At 42.4% G+C, this 22975-nt stretch overlaps 1 protein-coding gene across 1 annotated transcript in view; it reads left to right on the plus strand.

Annotated features, from left to right (window-relative positions):
- The window catches only part of SMAD2 (SMAD family member 2), a 371138-nt gene extending 349261 nt beyond the window's left edge, over positions 1–21877 (plus strand). The window contains exon 12 of the transcript XR_010067369.1: positions 21867–21877. The gene's annotated coding sequence lies outside the window, so the exon portion shown is untranslated. The remainder of the gene's footprint in view (positions 1–21866) is intronic.
- The last annotated feature ends 1098 nt before the right edge of the window (positions 21878–22975 follow it).

Raw genomic sequence — 22975 nt, forward strand, 5'->3', positions numbered from 1 at the left:
GCGCCCGGGGCACATGCCCCACTTGCCCCCCCCCCAGTTGCGGCCCTGGGAGAGTGAATTGATAATAAAGCCCAGATGAAATTTGGCTTGGAGTTACATGCAGCCCTCAGACCATGCTGCGTGGGAAAGGTGAGACTTGTGGTCCTAGCTCAATTGGAAAGGTTGCCATACTTTGTGGATTCCAAAAATTCCAGAATGGATGTCCACAAAGTGCTGTGTGTTGGGTAAAGGAAAGCTTTTCTTCTCCTGTTCTGAACTTCTGCTGGTCTGATTCATCCTGGATGACCTCCAAGGTTCCAGCGCTTTCAGAGAGGAAGGAAAGTGAAAGTATTTTTGGAAAGATATCAAAGGGACACACATGTATTTATTTGTTTGTTTGTTTGTTTATTAACTTTATGTCACCCAGTGGGGGACTCTGGGTGGTTTACAATAAAATAACACTAAAAACATAGCCATCTAAATTACCATTAAGATATAAATAAAATAAATGTAAAATCCAAGTGGAGATGGAACACAATCACTAAGAGGTGCTATGGCGCCAGCCATCCCCAGGTGGCGCTATCACTCTCCCCCTCCCAAGCAAGACGGCAGAACCAGGTCTTCATTGCAGAATAGGTGAAGTTTGAAAGGTCCCAAGCCGAACCATGGCATAAGATGGTAAATACCTTCTGCTCAGAGGAACATCTTTTCTCACTTGATCTTCCTACTTCAATTTTTACAAGGGGTCCCTCCTCTTTTGAAGCATTTACCTTTGACTCATAGTTTGGTACTGTACCTATAAAACCTTGGACTCTGCTGTGCCAATAACATGACTTTACCACTGTTCTTTCTCTCTTTCTCTCTGTCACATGATAACAGAAAGAGAATTCCAAAGCAGATGCTGGGTGGTGAATTAGGTGCCAAGTGTGGGCAAGTTGGAAACCATTGTTTTAGGATGGAGAAGCACGAAGAAAATCCTGTTTCAGGCAGCAGTTAAATTGCCCTGATTCCTCTTGGGGGTGAATCCCACTTCTCCATGAGAAGCACATTTCATTGTGCGATGCACCTATTCTTTCAAGATGCTAAATGTCAGAACAAGGCCTTAGGCCAGTGTTCCTCAACCTGGGCAACTTTAAGATGTGTGGACTTCAACTCCCAGAATTCCCCAGCCAGCAAGGTTGCCCAGGTTGAGGAACACTGGCCTTAGGCTAAAAGGGAACTCTTTAAAAATGAGTGTGAGAAGCTTGGGTTGGATGCAGAAAGGTGCACATCAGGAACTCAGTGGGAACAAAAAGCAGTATGATGAGGCCCAAAATAAGAGAGGGGAATGGAAATGGCATTCACAATTTAACCTCAGGAACAAACTGAAGGAATGAATGGGAGGAGACTGTTACTGCTGCAGTAAATTTAATTTATACATCTCTCTGTGTACCTTGGGTGAGAGGTCTTTGGATCTGCAGCCATGGTGAGGGTAAAATACATTTATTGGCCTCGCTCAGTGTTTCTGAATGGGATTTGTCTTGGTTTATTTTGTTCCTAAATGTTGTGATAGCCTAGACTGGGGATATATACTGCAGTAATGTTCCTATATGTATTTGCTGTGACCCTTAGTCGGTCCTTAAATAACTCGGAATTTATTGCGGCCAGTTCAGTTTCATTCCCTTGCAGATTCAAGCCTGCTGTTTTCAGAAGAAAAATCAACTTGACATCTGTCAAATTATGCAGCGACCGTTGCTATATGTTTAGGATGAACTGCTGATTAAATAACCAGGCTGGCTGGCATGATCTGAACAGGGACCAAGGGAACAGGGAAGAGATCTGTCAAGCAGATTTTCTTAACTGGAATTAAATTATGCATTAATAAAAAGCCAGAGGATTAAAGTACCTGTGAAATCAGTAGCCATAGTCATTATTGTGAATATAAAAAATGGAAGGTAATACGGATATTAAAGTCAGAACATCATTTTAATTATCTTTTGGCTGGGTTCAGACAATATGCTTAACCCTAAACTCCAATTAACAAGCTGCAATTGCTGTGCTCCCATACAGTGTGATGGCCAAATAACCAACATTAAGTCTTGATTTATGCCACGCCCTAATATCATGGTTGAGCCCCCACATGCACTGAACCAAATCTACTCATCTTGTTTTATCCTTGTTTACAGGTTATAGAACCTGGTCGGTACGAGTTAGCGCCAGGATGCTCAAGTTCATCTCTACCGGGGGAAAATGGGTTGCACTTTTGTTGAAATTATAGCAACTGATTCTATATGTACCTCTATAGACCTTCCTTTGCACGTGTGATCTGTATACACAGATAAATATTTTAACCTGTTTTCAGTTGCGGGGATTATTCCATCCTAACCGGTGATGTCTCAAATAAGAGTTTCTGCTCATGGTTTTCACAGGTTCCACTTGCTATTCTGCAGATGATGGAGATATTGGAGAGGTATTGTGAGTAAATCTTCAGCAAACATGTTTTATAGTCTGTATTTGGCAACCCCCTGTAGTTCCATGAACATTTCAAAAGTACGTGCCAACAGGACTTGGTGTCTACGTTCCTACCACCCACATATTAACTGACCATGTTATGCACATGATTGGGGGAAATGTTACCTTTGGAAAAACTGATGCCACAGAAGTCAAATTTCACCCAGACTTCAGAATTCAGACTAGAGTCCAAGAGCCTGCAGATAGAGCAGACAGACAGACAGACAGACAGACTGTAGGCTTTTACTCCAAAGCTCTAAGCCTAGTTTTTCTTCATTCAGCCTTTGGATAATTCCAAAAGACTTTGGGGAAGAGAATGTGCCATGGAACTCTGACCACAGCCTCTATCTCTCATGCCTCTTGAGTCAAAGTATTTTTTCCTCCCTTGTCTTTCTGTCAACGGTCCAGTCAATCACAGCATATGGAAGAAATAACTTCTGCAGTCCATCAGATCGTATCAATATTTTGGAGCTTGCTTTTTTCGGGAATGAAGCCAGAGCAGTTACTCCCCATTAAACACAAGCCCTGTGTTCATTTGAAGAACATTGCTATTGTTCCTATGCACATTTAGAACATGGCAAAGGGCTATGACAAGGAAGGTAATTATTGTCTTGAATTGAAATCTGGAGATCTGGAGAAGACCTTGTTCTTCAATACTCTTGACTCCTCAGTGGCTACCGGCAATAAAACCTGGACCAGGGATCCTGTGGGTTTCCACCATGGTCATAATTCCTTATGGGACGCCAAGACAAACACATGGGAGTCATGAAGCAGAGTTAGGAAGTCCTCACAGCAAGTTCAGGGCTTCCTAGGCAAGAAATAAAGGTCCTTAAATAATGCAAGAGCATCATTTTGTAATGCACTGACCCTTGAGCATTATACATCATTCACTCTGAGGCTCCCTCCCCTCTAATCCAGTCTGTCCAGGCCCTCCACTCCCACCTGCACATTATTAATGACCTTTTATGAGAATTAACGGAGAGAAAAGCATCAGCTATGTAACTCCTGCATTTTTAAAAGCCTCAGCCTACTTTATCTGCTGGGGGCGGGGGCAGATTTCATTTTGTCTTTGTTTTTTGCCCTCATATACTCTTTTGTAAAAACAATCAGAGTGATTTAAACAGTTGGTTATGCAAGTGCCTCTCAAGATGATTTGATAGCTTCGGCTGTCCGCAAAGCAAGGATCAGCATCTGTCGACAGCCATGACAAGATTTCCAAGTAGAAATCCCGCCTTGAAATTCCAACTTGTTCTTGTTATTTCCATTGGAGAAAACCACTTTCAAGATATTTGCAATAGCAGGGGTGTCCATGGGGGTGGGGGGTCAAAAAAGTCAAGAGGGCAGCCTCAACCATGCAATTGAAGCCCCACCCCTTTTTATTTGGGTATTGATGCATATAAAAGGGGTGGGGCTTCTGTCTCATGGTTATGGCCACCCTCTTCTTTTATTTTTTTACCCCTTCCCTGGGAACCCTCTGTGCAGTAGATGACACCTTCCCCTGTGCCTTCCCCTTGCCTTCAATAAACCTGGTCTTACAGGAGCTGTTGAAGAGGAACAGCACAGAAGAAAATTGGGAGGAGAGGCTTCTGGCAAGCAAAATCAATAGGGAACAGCATTATTCACTTAATGACCATGCTTAGCAACTGAATTGTGGTCATTAAGTGAGGACTGCCTGTATTGGCTCAAGAGGCAGGAGAAGTCAGTGGTTTAAACAGTAGAACTAGTCTTTATTTCTTTAATTTCTTTATTATTCCCGTTTATATACTGCCAAATCCCTAAGGGCTTTTGGCAGTTTACAATATAAAATAATTCAGAAACAATATACAATAAACATTGTATAAAAGAAAAAGGTTATTATATACCCAAAAATGGAAGAATGTAGAAATACCTACAATGGGGGAATGGAATTTGCAAAAATGGCTAAATCAGCCTTTCTCAACTTTTTGAGCCTGGAGGAACCCTTGAAATATTTTTCAGGCCTGGGGGAACCCCTGCACATTCAGGCTGAAATATAGGCCACAAGTTGCAAAATTATTCTATTCGTTTCATGGGTAGGCCTGTATATAGGCATTAACAGTGTTCTTAAACTAAAAATAAAGAATGAAACTTACTTCTTTCATGTGAGGTTGCCCGAATTTGAAATAATTTTTTAAATAAATCATGATCTCCCAGGGAACCCCTAATGACCTCTCACAGAACCTGGTTGAGAAACGCTGGGCTAAACTGACTTGCTTGATTAGGGAGGGAACAACTACAGTACTACTTTTATAAAAGACTAGAAACCCCTTATGTACTTTTTGCTGAAAATATATGAAAATGAACTGATGACTTCTGGATTTAATGATTAATAAGGGCAGAATATGGGGCGAAGGGAACCATGTTATATAATTTTGAAGGGGAGAAATGGTTTTAAACATGTTTATAACTGCTGCATAGAAGATCGGAAACTGCTTCCTTAACTAATTTTTTGTTTTCTTTTTCTATTTTTTCTCTCTATTGCTTTAACACTTTTTTCTTTATTTTTTCTTTTTTAACTCTGTCTTTATATAGTTTAGTGTTTATCTCTTTAACATAGTAAAATTATTCAGTAAAACAGACAGATAGATAGATAGATAGATAGATAGATAGATAGATAGATAGATAGATAGATAGATAGATAGATGAAAAAGTCTATAATATTCTCAACAATTTTGTCCAGCATGACATTTTGTCTTTGTTCAGCTTTGCTGATGGTCCAGCTTTCACAGCCATATGTTATAGCTGAGAAAATCACGGCCTTGACAATGCATATTTTTGTTGCGATGTTAGTATGCTGTCTGTCTCTGAACTTTAACATTTTGTCTAGATCTGCCATAATCTTTTTCCCAAGTAGCAGATCTCTCTTTATTTCATAGCTACAGTCATAATCCCTGTGAATTTCTGATCCTGGGAAGAAAAAGACTTTTACTACTTCAGTTTCATCTCCACTTACTTGCACTGCATTGACATTGCCTGATGACATAAAATTAAAAACTGGTGTTTGCATTCTCTTCTTTCGCCTTCAGCAAGAGATTCCTGAAATCTGCCTTGCTTTCAGCAATCAAGGTGATGCCATTTGCAATCTGAGATTGTTGATGTTTCTCCCAGTATGTTAAGATTGCTAAAAATTAGTAGGATAATATTCTCATTCAGGGTCATTTTTAAGGTGGCAACAGCAAGCCACTGTTGCCAGATTGCCAAGCAGTTGGGCCTGGGTGGAATATTTGCCAAGAAAACAAGGACACATCCATGAAGTCAGGAGAAGCTGAGGTTGGTTTGAGGGAATTACCTATTTATCTAGTTCAGAATATTTTTCCAATGGATTTTTAAACATTCTTTAGAATGTTAGGACTGTACTTTTTATGCTTGCAACATGTTGTATCATAAGGATCCTAATTTACAAAACTGTAGGTGCAAATGTTTCCTTTGCGGTTTGACATACGTATTTGAGATGCAAATCTTCCTGATGTTTTATTTATTTATTTCTCAAATTTGTACTACCACCCATCTCCCCCCACAGAGAGAATGTGCATATTGCAAAATGAGAAGGGCCAAATTTCTTTCCAGAGGAAATTATGATGGAATTTTTGTACATCTCTGAAAAGTCGCAAACTGTTGCATCCTCAGAGCTCTGAGGGCTGTGACAAGGTCAGGGGGAATGGAACGAATGCTTTGGCCCAGTTGCATGTATTTGGGAGTTCCATGATGCAACAATGACAGATGCAGATGCCAGTGTATCCATTTGGGGCCTTATTTGAGTGGGAAAAATATCAGCAATTGTGCCACTGAATATTGACAGCATAACCAACAAATACTGGTGCAATCTCGGGGTGCAAAAATGGGACTGGGGCCAACGGAGCATATGGCCTATGGGTTTTGTATCCCAGTTCTGCAAAGAAGGAGAATGCCAGCCCATTGTTCTAAAAGATGGAGAGAATATTCATCTATTACTATAATCGGTTTATTAAGCATACGCACACACATACCGTACTGAACAGTCTTTTCTCTTCTAATCTCATTTTCTTTTTCCCTTCCGGCCATTTGTTTGCATTTACGAACAGCACAAATTATCCTAACATTTGTGAACACTTCATCAACACGTTCCCTCCTCCAGGCATTTTACAGTGTTAATTAATGAATTAAACACTACTAGATAAGTAGGTGGCTTCACAGCTAGGCAACCCTTGTCTTTTGCTATTCCACTAGGGATCAGCCACTGGAAGACTGTGGGCCTGCATCTGCCCATTGAGAGGATCCACAGCACTTTCTCTCCCCAGCACCAATGCAAGGCAGAAGGGAGAGAAAAGGACAATTTGGTTGTGGCTTGACAACAAGCCAGAAATAATGGAAATAATAATCGTATTTTTTTAGTATTTTTCCTACAAACCTACACATTTTTCTTGCAATCCTACACATAGTTAACAGGAAATTATCCATATTCAGTACAGTGGGATTTATTGAGAAGGGAGCATTCACAGTTGAAATATTAAAGGACTTCTCATTTACTTGCTTGAGTTTAGATCTCTATCCTATCTTTTCTCCAGGAGTTCAATATTCCATACAACAGCTAAAAACTTTATCCTTCTGTTATGGACTGAAATAGAAGCAATTACAATGTAGTGAAAGGATTTTGCCTAAGACTGCTTCCTACGTTGATTGCCCAGCTAAAATAGATGACAAGTATTTTCAATTTTTTAAGGATTATATTATATTCACTCTTTGCAAGGGGGGGGGGTCCTCTCCACAGCCTCAGCTTGGCGAGTTGTTGGCAATAGGATAAGACAGGAGGCAATGTTTGGGGCTGGGATATATCTGGCATTTTGAGAAGCTGCAGTGGGCACTCTCACAAAATGGCTGCAACAGTAGGGCTGGCCAGCCACAAAACATCCATTTACCAGAAGGTGAACTAGCCCCCCACCCCAATGTTCTTGATCATCCAGTGGGACCTTTGTGGATCCCGAAAGCATTCATATAAACAAGATAAGGCTAGGTTGGTGTTTTGCTTTGTAGCACATCAATTCCCTATTTCACTTTGTTCTTAATTAAAGGTAGGACAGACACCATGGGAGGTGTCTGTAAACACCCTGATGCCTGTGATTAATGTGGTCATGGAGCACAGGAAAAACAGGTGGCGCTTCAATCACACTGTTGCGACTGCCATCTTGACATTTTTGACCACACCCAGCAGATACCTTTGATAATCACAGTCTCTTCTGCTTTGAGGGATTGCGGAGTGGAAATATGTGAAAATGGCATATGGCCAGGGTTTCATTTTTTTTTTTCCTGCATTAGAATTGCTACTGATATGATATCTAAACTGCAACCTACCAAACAATTTTGGTGTATATATTGTTTTAAGATATTATCTTTTATAGGGAGTTAATGGCTTCCCAATTTGAAAATACAAGCAGGTAGTTGGAACAAAGAAAAACCATTACAAATACACTGGGAACAATTGTGCCATCAAGTTTAATTTAAGTTTAGAGGGAAGCTTTAAAGCAGGGGTTCTTAAGCTGGGGTCCCCAGATGCCTTGAGGGTCTATGAATAGATTTCAGGGGGTCCATGAACTTGAATGGGGAAAAATACCACATTATTTTCACAAATCTCAAACTGAAATTTAGCTTGTCCTGTTATTGACTTAATGGACTCATAAAGAAGTACATATATTACTATATCACAGATTTGTTATTTTTAAATAATTATTTAACTGTATTTGAGAGAGCCAATTTGGGGTAGTGGTTAAGGCACCAGGCTAGAAACCAGGAGACCGTGAGTTCTACAGGTAGAACTCGCTTAACGACCATTCATTTAGTGAAAAAAAATTGGACGACAGACTGCTCTGCATGCTGTTCTGAGCTTCTACAGGCAAGACAGAATATATATCTGAGGGATGAATACATGTAATAATCTTGGAAACAAGATTCACACAGTATCCATCTGTAAATTCTTAAGGAACTCAGAAATGAAACTGTTGACTGCATAACAAAAATAAACATTGAAGAAGGATTCGGTATTGTACCAGATTACAAAAAGAGATCCAGGAGTCAGTCCAGGAAATTAGAGACCAGCCTGTGGTTGTCACTTATTTATTTATTTATTTATTTATTATTTATGTATTCAGTTTATATTGTCACCCATCTCAAACTAGTGACTCTGGGCAGCTAACAACAATAAAAACACTCATGATATAGAACAATAAAAACAATAACAAAACATAAAAATAAATATAAATATAAATATAGTCGAGCAATCTAAAAGCCATGGTGTTAACATAACCATGAAACGGGGCCCTTCTCACACTTGGGGCCCCAGGCCCGGGCACAAAGCCAGGTTTTCAAGGCCTTCCGGAAAGCCAACAGGGCCAGGACCATCCTAATGTCATTGCTGTTGTTGTTAGTTATTAATTTTGTATGCTACCATCTCCTATCATACTCACTGTTCCCTTTAAATTGGTGGAAAGTACTGTTAAAGACGGAAATTCCATGCAAATAGAAGGATAAATCTCACCGAAACAGAACCAACATGGCTTCTGCAGAAGAAACTCCTATTTTGGGTTGATTATCGAGGAAAAATACTCTACAACCATAAAATCGTAACACTGAGAGGGGCCCTTTGGGTCATCAAATCCAACCCCTGCCTAGTGCAGGAACAGAATAAATAATAGTGTTCATTATCAAAAGACAATTGCCAAATTCCTTCACCAAGGACCCTTGTGCAAATTTAGCAGTCATAAATCTAAAGAAAATAGCTGTTATTCAACAGTAGTCACTTTTTGCAATGGAGAGAGTTAAATAGAATTGCTTTGGGCAGGCACACCTTCACAAATAATTTGAATTTGGGATGAACTATGAGGTGACCCAGTTTGCTGAAAATGTTACATGGTTTAGGATGTTAAAACGGGGACTGTGGGAAGTTCCCAAAGTTTTTTTTTTTTTTCAGACTGGGAGATGGACATTCAAATGGCAAAGGCAGAAAGCAAAAGTGAAAATATGTACTGGGGACAACCATCCGTCTCCCGATTACAGATCTACACTGATGGAATCCCAGATGGCAGTGACTGATCAGCAAAGGCATCCTGGAGGTGTGGAAAGTTCCATGAAAGTGGCATGCAGAGCATGTAAAATAGTAAATTTCATGTTGGGGAATTGCTTGTACAGGCAATATATTAATGCTGTTATACTAATCAGCAGAGCAGGGTAACACCTCAGAAAAGGTGTTGTAGAGCTGGAAAAGAAACAGCCAAAGACAACCCAGATGTTCCAAGAAGTGAAGCCGTTCTCCTATGAGGGCAGATTGCAAGGCTGAAGAAAAAGGGTAAGATTGCACATGTTAGACTTAGGTAAAGTTATGCATGATGTGGTGAAAGCAGAAAGGAAAAAGGTGTCCAGAACCAAGATCACCAATTGAAGATGACTGGTGGAAAATGCAGAGTAGATCAAAGGAACAAGTTCTTCACACAGCACATGAACCAACCTTCCCCTTCGTGATACTCTTTAGATGTTCTAAATGGCACCTCACATAATAGATGTCAATATACCACTGAGAAGTCCAGACAAATTATAAGGGCAGTAGTCCACCCCCATTGTACCTTGTTTCTTTTGTAGTTCACATACCAAGAAGAGCAAAATAGTCTTGATCTGATATATATGTTGAAAACCCAACTGAAATGGGCCCAGATAATCAGTATCCTTCAGGGGCATCTGGAGTTGAATTTAGGATGAACAGTTCTCAATTACTTTTTTCCGTGGTTGAGAATGGCCTGTAATTACACAGATCTCCTGGGCTTAAGGAGGATTTCTTTACGAAAAGTCTTACAACTGTCTTCCTTAAGTAGCGGGGAACAGTCCCACCAACAAGTAGGCATTGATCATCTGCCTAAACCATGTAGCCAATCTCATCCCAGTGATTTCATCAGCTAGAAGGGACATGATTGATTAAAGAGACTTTAATTGGAGATACCAGATGTTGAATCTTGGACTTTCTGCAGTCATTGTAAATGCTGTACTGGGATACAGATATAATCTCATCTTTCCCCAACTTGCAAACTTCCAGGGGTGATAGGACAACAATTTGTAGAATTCTAAGAACTGAAAGATGCAGCTAGCTGGCAGTTCCAAGAACTGCATCTGGAAGGTGCCACATTGGCCAAGGCTATGCATGGGTTTAAAGGCTGCCACCTGTTTGTTAGCATCTTTTTTTAAGTTACTAGACCTGATGTTTGTAGAACTACATTTCATAATCAATAGTACCACCAGATGAGTCACATGATGGGCCCCAAATTTAGCATCACATATATATGTTAAGAAGTAAAGAAAGAGGAGAAACAGAAAATGCAGTGGAGAGAAAGAGAGAATAAGAGCAAAAATGAAAAAGAGGATGCTGCTTTGCAAAATATTACAACCCAGAGTCATTGTAATACGAGATGGGCAGTAAAGAAATATGGCAAATAAATAAATAAATATCTGCATATTTTTCCCTTCTTTGGAAAACGGGTAGCCATTTCCCAGTGCATCGATGGATGGTTAGCAAGAGGGTCAGAAAAGCAATTTATGTCCTACAAATCTGAAGATAAATTGAGTGCTAAGGTAAATATATACAGTTGCCAAGATTTCTATTGGCTTACACCCCTTTCCCTTTCAATAAATCTGATTAAAGAAGACTCTGTGAGAATTTTGCTTTTCAGATAAATGGTTGCTGAGGCTTGGTAGACAGCCAGAAGGTGAGAAATGAAAGAATAGAAAGTAGAGAATGAAATGCCTTGGAGTATATGTGGGTCCACTAGAGGACATCTTACCAAGTCTCCTCAACCTTGGCAGCATCACTGATGAACACACATGATGTATTCAGCATTTTGACTAGGCAGTAGAGCTAATCCATTCTTCTGCATTCTCCATTGCTGGTAGAAGCATTTTCCTCCACTGAAATCAGGGGATCTTGACAGCCTTTAGCTGTGGCTGGATCATGCTAAGATGTTTACTAAATTCATGTTTGGTGCTTATTTAGGTTCATTTCCATTCTGTTGCCTCTAATTAAAGGTCTGTTCATGTCTGTTCATGACCTTCTGAAATGGAGGGCTGTGCCCAGTTCAAATCTTTTACTGTCTTCTTTGAATATTCTTATATAGTAATACAATTCAGCACAAGCAATTAATCAGTGGGCAATTAGGAGCTGACATGAACATTTCCTACCATCAGGCATAATTGTTATTATTACAGATGATTAAATAAAATGTAATTGAGTGAACAGGCAATTTGCTAAGCATATGTAAGGGCAGCCGTGACACCTTGAGTGGAGGTCTCTTCAGATTGAACCAGTGATGGCAGGTCAAGATGATGTCAACAAAACCAAAACCAGCCCCCATGCAGTCATTGAGAGCCAATATTGGTTAAGGTGTTGGACTAGGATTGGGAAGACACAAGTTCAAGTCTACCCTGAGCTGCTGATTTGAATCAAGCCATGACATTGAAGCATTACAGAGATGTACTCCTGAAGCATCTTTGCTAACCTGGTTCACAAATCCTAGACCACCTTGTAGCCAGCACCTCTATCTGTGCTGCTGGGCAATCCCATTCTTACTGTCTCTGTTCCAGCCTTGGATACCCTTGCAGGGAGAGGTTCAAAAATGTCAAGATGGCAGCTGTGGTCATGTGATGGAAGCCCCACCCCTTTTTACCTGCATCAGCCATGTGACACATTAAAAAGGAAAGGATTCAATCAGGTAATTTGTGGTGGCCATGTTTAAGGGAGAAAAATAGCATATAATAGCCCTAATTTAGCAATGGTTGAACTGTTAATTTTGCCCATTAAACATGATTTGAATAAAAGAGATCTTATGCAACCTGAAGGGATTGAAGTTCAGTATTCAAGAATCACAGACTCATGGAGTTGGCCTTTGGGACCAGAATCAAAGGCCCTGCTCAGGCCTTGAATCCAAATTAAAGCTTCTCTGCCAGATGTCATCCAGCCTCTGCTTAAACACATTCAGGAGTAAACAGATCCTACTGCCCTCTGGGTCATTAAGTATTCTTCCTGTTGAAAAGTTTTGCTTAACGTTCAATTGGAAACTTCTTTCTTTTCACTTAAGAGCATTATTCTCTGCTTAGCTGTATGGGATAATGAAGATTAAATCATGGCCTACTTCTTCACATGCTTCTTTAAGTGGTCACCCAGATCTCCGGTCTGTTCCTTCTCCTGCTTCCATCCAGCACAAACAAGGAGGTGCAGATGAGCTCCAATCTGATTATTCAGTTTCAGATTAGTTCAGATTGTTGATCTCATACTTCGACTAACTAGGAAAATCATGTTGTTTGAATCAATGTGTAAAATATTACTTTTGTACACTTACAAATATTCTGAATCCTATTGTTCCCAAGACATCAGTTTGATTCAACAACACAAGTTACCTTTCCAATTCAGTTCAAATGGTCGAGTCAATTAAGGTGTAATCAAAAGAACTTTGAATCAAGACGCCATATTGAAATTTTGCTCAGCCGTAATACATTAATAACATGATCAAAAAAGAATCTTTGCCTGATTACAGGAATCTGATGAGGAACGAAAGGAAGCATTCTGCAAAGCAAAGATGGGGAAAGCACAGGTTTGCAAGATCTGTCTGGCTTTCACCACACCCATGGGATCCCACAACGGGATCATGCTGCAAACTACAGACACTTGAAATTAAAGGTTATACCCCAAAATTAATTTCTGATAGCCCAAGTTTTATTTTTCTTGGCAGCATAATTCAGACTGCATGCCTATTAGACCATTTGGTTGTTGCTACTGCTAAGCAATTGGAAATCAGAAACTGTTGCTGATCTATCATGTGTAAGCCAGAGATCTACCAGAAGATTTCTCTCCACCCGTGCTCTACTTTAGGACTTTTTAGGTCAAGTGGAGAAGGACTTGGAAATGACTTTGATTATTAAATGGATCCTTATGCAGTCAGATAATCAGGCCGGTTCAGAAGGATAGAATGCAGCTAAGACTGCAAGTGCCCAAGGAGGGATTAAAGACAGACAGTAAGGCAAGCTTTCTCATGTAGACAGATAAATGAAATCACCTTCTCAACATTAGGAAGACCTCTTGCTTATTGTATTCCTTTTACAGAGTCTATACTCCAGCCTTGGGTGCATGATTTGGGTCAGTGTGGTGTTTTAAACTCTTAAGTGGTGCCACTAATCTCTGTTAATCTGACTTTAAAGATGGGATGTAACGCTTAATGCACAAGGCTAAGACAGCCTGTTAATGTGGCTGCCTCACTGGAAGCACATTAGCATTCAGCTCCTGCAGAAGGAATGACCTCTTTCAGATTGCTTTGCAAGGCTAAAAATAAAAATATTTTTATTTTTGCATCAGGAAAGCATATCTGGGGGGCAGGGAGGTTTTTCCTCTTCCCCAAAGCCCACTGTATTGTTTCTGTTCCTGTGTTCCTTTAGAAGTAGCAGCTTTTCAACCAACCAGTGGAGCTGAGTCTTCAGCAGCAACAGGGTGTGCAGATGACAGCAAGTGGTCTTGTGCAGTACGTTACCGTGCTGCAAGAAAACTTCACTGGCTGACTTCTGCAAATCAGGGTGTTGTTAGGGGCACAAAGAAGGGCCATGATCCTTTTGGCCATAATGCCTGAGAAGAATAGAAGGGTTAGAAGGGAGCTTCCAGAACATCATCCAGACCATCTAGTCCAGTGATTCTCAACCTTGGCAGGGTTAAGATGTGTGGACTTCAACTCACAGAATTCCCCACCCAGACATGCTGGCTGGGGAGTTCTGGGATGAAGTCCACACATCTTAAACCAGCCAAGGTTGAGAAACACTGATCTAGTCCAACCTCTGTACAGTGTCTAATGTGTGAATCCATGCACCTAAATATCTCCACTGAACAACCTCGGGTTGATCTAGGATTCAAGTTCACCCTTAGCCATGGAAGCTCCTGAGTGAGCTGGGGCCAATCACTCTCTCTCAGCCCAGCCTACCTCACAGGGTTGTTGTGGGAAAAATGGGAGCAAGTACAGCTATGCCCACCCCTTTGAATAACAGGCAGGACATAAATCTAAGAAGTAAGCAAATATTTGGATGGTGGCTTCCTGCAACTTTGAAAACACAAGAACTATTAGCCTTCAATCCGTTTTCAACATTGGTAATGCTCAGAGACTCTGGGCCTTTTAAAGAAGAGGAAGAAAATAAAGTAACATAAGGCCATTATGTTAGCAAAGGGAGGTAGTAATTTGGGGTGTTTCCCTTGGTATAAAGCCAAATCATGCATTTTATCCAGTGGCTAGAGGGGAATGTTTCATGTTGTAGAAAGACTGCTTTTTCCTGTGGTCAGATGCAACATTTTCCAAGATATAAAAAAACCATGGAGGAAAAAAAAATCCCAGATCCACATTTGAGTAAAACCTTAACGTTATCAGTTCTGGCTGCAAAAATCTGTATGGCTGCCAACTGGCCACAAAGAGTTAGAGTCTTCTGCATCTGGCTGCTCCCATCCAGATTATTGAGCCCAGATATGATAGCCCACCATTATCACGTGAGCCTATAAGAGACCTACCCTTGCTTTTTACATGCCTTGCAAAATGAGAAAGCAAAAACTGTAAGAGAGGGGAAGGGATGGTGAAGAAGCAAACTCATCTCAGGCACCAACTTCTTAAGTTAGGCAGCCCACCTGGGCATGCTGCCTGGATGCAGGCCACAGTGTTTTTTGGATTTTGAAACCACCTGGGCATTAGATCCAGCACCGTCCAGGAAGGAAGGAAAATAGTCCAGCTGAACAGATCAATCTCCATCAAGCCTAACCTGGTGCTCAGCCTGACACTAAGAAGCCTGGATTCTTTCTGCCTTTCTAGGTGAGAGGTTTTAAGCTGAGACTAAACTTGGATGGAGCCTTCTGCACACAAGGCAGAGAATCCCTCATAGTAGCAAGATCATTTCAGACTGAGGATACTGGCAAGCGGCTCTCAGAGTTGCATCTGAGTGGCATGCAGCTCTCCGAGTTCTTATTTTGCAACTCTGGAGCCTGTTTCATCGAGAACTGCTGCAGATGAATAGCATGGCTCCTTACCATTTTGAGGAGGGATAACACATGGAGATTCTAACTGAGATTTCACATGGGAAGGGAGGGAGGGAGGCCTTTTGCAAAAATACTGTTCCTGCCTGTGTAAATGGCCCAGATCCACCCACTGCAACTTCTGCTCCTCCAAAATTTGTTAAGTGGGTCTCCCCCACCCACCCACCACCAGAAGGTTCCTTGCCTCTGTTTCAGATCCTCAACTTAATGGTCATACAAGGAAGCTCACCTTGGAGAGCTGTGTTTATGGCCTTCATTGGATGTTCTACAATGGAACGTCTTTTGGTGGCAGATAATAATAACTTTAAGAAGTACAGTTAAAATAAAAAATAATAAATGGAGCTACTGTCATTGCAATAGCTCTTGTGCCACTGAGTCCCTTTCAGGTTGAGTGGGTGGTGATGTTCCCTGATGTTAGGCCCAAACCATCTTGCTCCACTCCACCTACACTTCCTTGTCCAGTTTCACCAAATCATGTGACACAACGTACTTTTGGTGTATGTCCTGCACTTTACACAGCATGAAATCTTCCTGCTTTGGAATACTGTGACTTGCCTGCCTGGTCACTATTTTATGAATTCATTCCAGAAAAACACAGCTTTTTTTTCCTTAACCCAGTCTCGTCATGCTCTCCATTCATCAGATGTCTAAAAGCATTTATTAATGTCCCTATCGTGAGCTAATAGAGAAGTCTTGGCTGTCAGCTCCCATTCCCTCTCGGCTGTGTGCAAACAAACCGTGGTGATTAAGCACCAGATTAAACATCCTCATGAATAGTTAAACGCCTGTTTTTGAAAGTTTCCTGTCCTTTTACACTAATAGCCCCATTAAAACCTGTTTACAAGGCGCTCCTGAGAGTAACTGTGTGCACTTAAAACCCCAGAGGGTTCCCAAGAAAAGCACTCCGGCCAGCTGTGCTGGGATCCGTGGCTCTGATCAATAGGGTCCGTAAAGGAAGAGGGTATGCCTGAATCCCGGGGAAGAAGATCCTGGGAGAGAGGCAGGGAGATTGGCCAGTGCTCAGCTGCTTAATTAGCAAAGCAGAATTAGTATATGAGTTAAGAGCTAGTACAGACCAGTCGGGGAGTGGACTATAAACTGTTTAATCCAGTAGACATGCACTTAAAATTGCCTTATAAGTAGGGGTGTCCAGGGGGAGAGGGGAGTCAAAAAAGTCAAGATGGTGGCTCAAACTGTGTAATCAAAGCCTGCCCTCTCCATCCACCACAATGCACATTAAAAAGGTTGGGACTTCAACTGCACAATCATGGCCACCATCTTGACTTTGCTGACACACACACACATTGCAGATGCCTCTACTTATAATGCTATGGGGGGGGGGGGAACAGCATAATTACCTATTTGTCTGGGGACTAGACAGGATGGGAAGAAATTAAATGCAGTTCTTTCACTGTTGGACAAATAGAATCAGGAAATCATGCACCAGCCTTAGCAAAACCAGATTAAACAAACGAACGGAATGGCATTGATTTCTCTTTTTTGTAAATTTTTTGTTTCAGTTGCCCAAATGGCATTTATATTAAAATAATCCATTTCACTGAATTTGCTGTTGAATGGAAACCTACTTTCAAATCTGTATATGAACTGAAACCTGGAAACTTCTTTCTTCGAATTGTGTGATGCTACTTTCCAATAAAATAATGTGTGCTGTCTGTCTGTCTACCCATTCAGTCGTGTCCGACTCTTGGTCACTTTGTGGGTCAGTGCTCTCCATGCCTTTCTCTCTCTTACAGCTTCCTTTAGTTCCATCAAAGTCATTCCAGTGTCCCTTCTGATGGTGTTAAGCCAGTGAGTCCAAGGGCAGCCCCTTCTTCTTTTACCACTGACCAATCCCAGCCTAATTGTCTTTTCAAGTGAGTCAGCTCGCATAACATGACTGAAGTATGACAGTTTTTGTTTGGTGATCTTGGCTTCCAGGGATATTTTTGGTTTGACTCCGTCAGGACTTCCTTGTTGGTAATTTTTGCTATCCATGAGATGCATAGTAGTCATCTCCAGCACCACAATTAAAATGCATCTCCCTTTCTCCTATCTGCCTTCCTCAGAGTCCAAGTTTCACAACCATACGTAGCTATTGGAAATATGATCGTATTAACTAGTCTGCATTTGGTTGGGAGGCTGATACTTTTATTCTTCCAGATGTTATTTATACACTCAGGGAAAGTGATTAACAAATGCATTATTTTTTAAAAATTGCCAAAAGTATAGGAAAAAATAGGTAGGAAAAAAGCTTAGAAAAAATATGTGATTTTTCATGAGGACTTGATAAAATATCCTTATGGGATGAGATGAATTTGAAACTGGAAAAAATAGAAACTGAGCAGAACCAAATTTCACCCATTGCTTCAATCTCTCAAGTCTTTATTTGGAAACTGTGTTTAGAATTTAAAGGTTTTCCTGTGTCCTGCAAAAATGTCCGTTGCTTCCAATAAACTGTGATTGCGTATTTGTAAACAGAACAAACATTTCAGAGATATCTTAAGTCTCCAACGGTCTTTCATTCAAATGAAGCCCTTTAACACGCACTTCTAACATGGGAGGTTAATAAGAATTTCACAAGCCATTGCTTGATTTGCGACATGGGTGTTCTTACCCGGCCTAAATTACTTTTCTAGTATTAATGCCTTTATTTGACTTTAGAAAGCACCTCTTCCATCAGAGTTTTATCCTGTCTTCTGTGAAGGAGTTAGACCAGAATATCAGAATGCCAACTTTAAACACAACTATAAATTGATTGGCAAGGGATGAATAGGATTAAACAACAGAAAAGTATACTTCAGAGTGGTTTTTAAATGAATATTGATCCCCTTAAAATTCATGCTGTCTTCATCAGTTTAACTGTTTGGCAGAACTGCATTTTATCAATAAACTGGTGCTGAATTCTGAGCAGTATTAAAAACTTACTGGAGCTCTGAAACAACAATTCACAGCTATCAAATGTTATGGATCCTGTGAGCTGATAGATTCCTTACAGATATGATATGGGGAGTGGAAGAGAAAGAATCTGGGGAAGAAGAACATTAAGGATCCTTGGAGAGTTCTGCCAGGGTCTCTTGGAAATACAGAATTACTTCTTTAGTAGAATCTCTCTTTCCCCTTTATTCTATTCTTCGATTTTTTCTATGCCATCTTCATCAAGAGTTTCCTCAAATCTCTGCTCCTTATGTTCTGTTTTTTCCCTCCTCCTCCACCAATCTAGCCTCTGAGAGTCACTCTCCCTTTCTCCAAACACTCTGGATCATTCACCCATTGCCACCACCAGCTTCAGCTTCAAAGTTCTCATTCTCTCCACTTCCACCTCCTTAGCTCTCTTTTTCTGGTCAAGAGCAGGTCATCCTTCTGTCCATAGTCCTCAGCTTTCCGCCCAAACAATCAAACCAAATGAAATAATTCCTCCCCAATAACTGAGATGTTTGCAAACATTCCAGTACACCACTGATCCCAATCAATAGCAAAGAGACATAATGCCAAGAACATTGATTTGATTATGTGCCATCAAGTTGGTGTCAACTCTTAGCGACTACATAGATAGATTTTCTCCATGACGATCTATCCCTAACTGGTCCTTCAGCTCTTCCAACATTGCACCCATCACTTCTGTAACAGTTCATCCACCTTGTTGCTGGTCATCCTCTTCTTCTCTTTCCTTCCACCTTTCCCACCATTAGAACCAGGTCTTCACATAATGTGTCTGAGATAGGATTAATTTGAGATACTGAACCAAATGTCCCCAAACTTCAGTGGCTGGAAAGTATATTGTGAATTTTGAGATCATGTTGGGATCCTTCTTTGGAGTGAACAGGCCGGTAAACTGCTTCCCTGCTGTTTTTATTTATTTAATTATTTTTCCAAACATATGGGTGTGTGGTTTGGTTGTTTATACAATGATCTGAGGAAAGCCATCCATGAAGATAACTCATGGGTCCTCCTCCCATTCAGGGAAGCATAACTTGCCCCTCAGAGCAATGCAACAGACAAGTTGACCTGCACACATTCAGCCCCCTCCTCCTCACAAACACCCAGGATCTGACCATCCAGAGTTACATACTTTGAGTTGGATGGCCATATAAATGCATCAATCAATCAATATATAAACCCTACACAGCTTTCAAATTGCTTATAATGTCTGGATACCAATAACATTTTAAGCCATAATGTGTCTTGTTTCATATGGACTTAGCCTGATCTTACCCATGCCAGGAAGCTGAGCAAGTTGAGCCCAATTATCCTTGGATAGGAGTCAGTTGGGTGTAGTGGTTAAAGGCACCAGACTAGAAACCAGGAGACTATGGGTCCTGCCTTGGGCCCAAAGCCATCTCGGTGACCTTGGGCCAGTCTATCTCTCAGCCCTAGGAGGGAGGAGGCAAGCCCAAACCCTTCATTGAAACAATGCCATCCTGGGGGACCCAGGAGGAGTCCCTTCTTGGTGGCAGCCCATCACCTTTCTCCTGACTTATGGTTGGCCCTGCTGGCCTTTAGAAAGGCCATCAAGATCTGGCTCTTTCTCCTGGCCTTGGCCTTTGGGTTGTGGTGTGCTGGATCCCTGATTGGTTGATGGTGTTGCTGCTCTTTGGATTGCCATTCTATTATGTTATTTTTGTGGCTATTTGTCAGTGCATGTATTGTGCTGTTGCATTCCTTTTGTTAGGTTTTGTTGCTTTTTCTTTCGGTGAGCCATCCAGAGTCACCTTAGTTGATTTGGGTGGTAATAAAGATGTTTTAAATAAATAATAAATTGCTTCCAAAAATGTTGCCAAGAAAACTACATGGGCTTCTCCATGTGGTCACCAAGAGTTCAGACTGACTCAAAGGCACACACACACACACAAACTCAAGACCACCAGGCAATCTCAGGATGTTAGCTAGTCTAGAAAGCTGAAGAAAATTCCTCAAGAAGGCACTAACAACTTACCTGTATGCAGGTAGTCCTCACTTACCAACTGCATATGGGACCGGCAACTCCATCACTAAGCAACACGGTTGTTAAGTGAAATGTCACATGAGCTCACCAACTTACGATTTCAGTTCTGGCTGCGGCTGTTAAGCAATCACTGTGGATTGTTAAGCATGATGTCATGTGACTGCGACTTGCCACCTTCCCTGCCAGCTTCCCCATTGACTTGTGGGAAGCGGGCAGGGTAGTCTGCAAATGGTGATCATGTGCTGCGGGAAACTGCAACTGTCGTAAATGCACGCCGGTTGGCAAGCCCCTGAATCACGACCACGTGATCTCAGGGATGCTGCAATGGCCGCAATTTTGAGGATTGGTCATACTGTAAGTCTCCTTTTTCAACGCCATTGTCACTTCAAACAGTCACAGAACAAGTGGTCAGTAGGCGAGGACCACCTGTGCTGCTACCAGGGAAACTACCTGGATTTGTCTATGTGGCCCCCAGGAGTCAAGCTGGACTTGAAGGAGACATTAATCTTTTATTAATGACTTTTGAGAGTGTTTTCACCACCAATGGCAGGCTAAAAGAAAACAACAAAATGCAGAAATGAAAAAAATAACAAAAAGAGAAAACAAGCATGGAAAACCTAAATTCATATAACCCACCCAAGCCTGTTACTGACTGAACCCAATTTCCAGATTCACATAGTCCACTGAACCAAAAACCAACCATACCATCTGGTTTGCACAACAGGCTCCCCCGCAAAAGCAACCAAGCTTAATTTTAATCCACCAAGTTTAGCAAGATGCAGCCCAATTTTGAGAAACCCTTAATTTCTCTAAGCAGGGCAAGTCAAGGGCAGTCCGGGCTGAGGACTGAGTCCCACCCCCCCAGGGTGACATGGAGAGCAGCGGAGTCGCCCTGCTGACGGTGCCTACTTGCCGTGGTAGGTGCATCCTGGCGCCCGCGGGCGGCGGTAATAATGAAAGCAGCAGAGGCTTCGCGAGTCTCAATCCTCTTTTTGCGCCCTGAAGGACTAAAAATCAGGAGTCCGGCAGCCCCTTTTCCGACTAGCATTTTTTATTAAAAGACAAAAGCTGCATCATCAGATGCATGGAGCGACCACGAAAGCTCACGCCTTTTGATAAAATATATCAGTCGAAAAGGCGCACGCAGATTCCTCCTGAATTCTTGGCTCCCACAGAGTCACACGGCTCTCCTGCTCCAGCGACCGGGTTTTTCTCGGTCCGCCCGCCCAGGCGAGACGGAAAGGAAGAGACGGAGGAGAAAGTTGCGCGCGCGCGGAACAGAACTTCGCCGGCGCCGCGCTCGCTTGCAGCCCGCCGGCTTCCGACCGAGGGCGCAGCCCCGCGCTTCCTTCAGCCCCCGCGCGGCTGGCTGAAAAGTCTGCACGGGCGACCCGGCCGAGCTGAAGCAGGAAGGGAACCCGGTCGCCCGGGCTGGGCTCGGCGGCTGCGCTCCCACAACACGCGAAGTCCGGGGTTGCTTTCCCTCAGCGGAGTGAGGACGCCACAGTTGGCCGGTCGCTGCTCCCAGCAGACTAAGCAGCCAAGCGCGGTCCGCACCTGCTAGCAGGGTCAAAACTGGACAACCCACGCTGTGGCTGAACGCCCGGCGCGAGCCCGGCCCTGTTCTCTTCTTACCTCCGAGCACTTCACACGCGGGGCAGAAGTTGGCTTTTTTGCCCGCACAATACAGTAAGCTCCTGACTTTAGAGGAATCGCTTTTTAGGTGTCACCCGGACCCACCGTGCTGGCTGAAGTCGCTAGCCGCGACGTTATGCGAAATCCCCTTTCAAACGGCTTTTGTCAGCAGCACCCGCAGTGTCTTGGGGCAGTGAGTTCCACAGCTCGGTTCTCCCTGAGAGGGTGACCGGCCCCCAGTCGAGGCTGTGCCCCTCAAATTTTCGGTTTGATCCACGCTTGGCTGTGAGTTTCCATTCAAACCACCCTCCTTTTTCCATGCACAAGATGGCAATTGCCCAAAGGGAGGTTTCCAACCCTCTGAGCCCCTTGAAGAACCGGATGGTGAGGCCCCCAGGCTGCACTGCCACTCTTGCAGCCATTGCCGCCCTCCCATATGCCCTCAATGGCCCATCACCGGAGCAGGTTTTAGTCTAGCCCAGGGTTTCTCAGCCTTGGGAACTTAAAGGTCCGTGGACTTCAGCTCCCAGAATTCCCCAGCCAGCTGGCTGGGAAATCCGGGGAGTTGAAGTCCAAGGTTGAGAAACACTGGGTTAGCCAGTGGGAAAAGCCAGCCATTTCCTTTCTCTCTTCCCCAGGGGTGGCTATTCCTTCAAACTGCATTCCCCGAGTGGACTGTGAGGATGGGAGTTGTAGTTCATGCCAATCTGGAAGACGGGGAGGAGAATCTCTGGCACGGCGCGTTAGAGGGAAAGAGAAAGAGCACAGCTCTGGACATTAAGATCCGAGAAGAATGTGGGGTATCAGCTGGACGGGCCTTTAGGGCAAATGTGAAGGGCCCTGCCTGGCAG

Source organism: Candoia aspera, chromosome 2 (genome assembly GCF_035149785.1).
Source record: "Candoia aspera isolate rCanAsp1 chromosome 2, rCanAsp1.hap2, whole genome shotgun sequence".
NCBI classification, from domain to species: Eukaryota; Metazoa; Chordata; class Lepidosauria; order Squamata; family Boidae; genus Candoia; species Candoia aspera.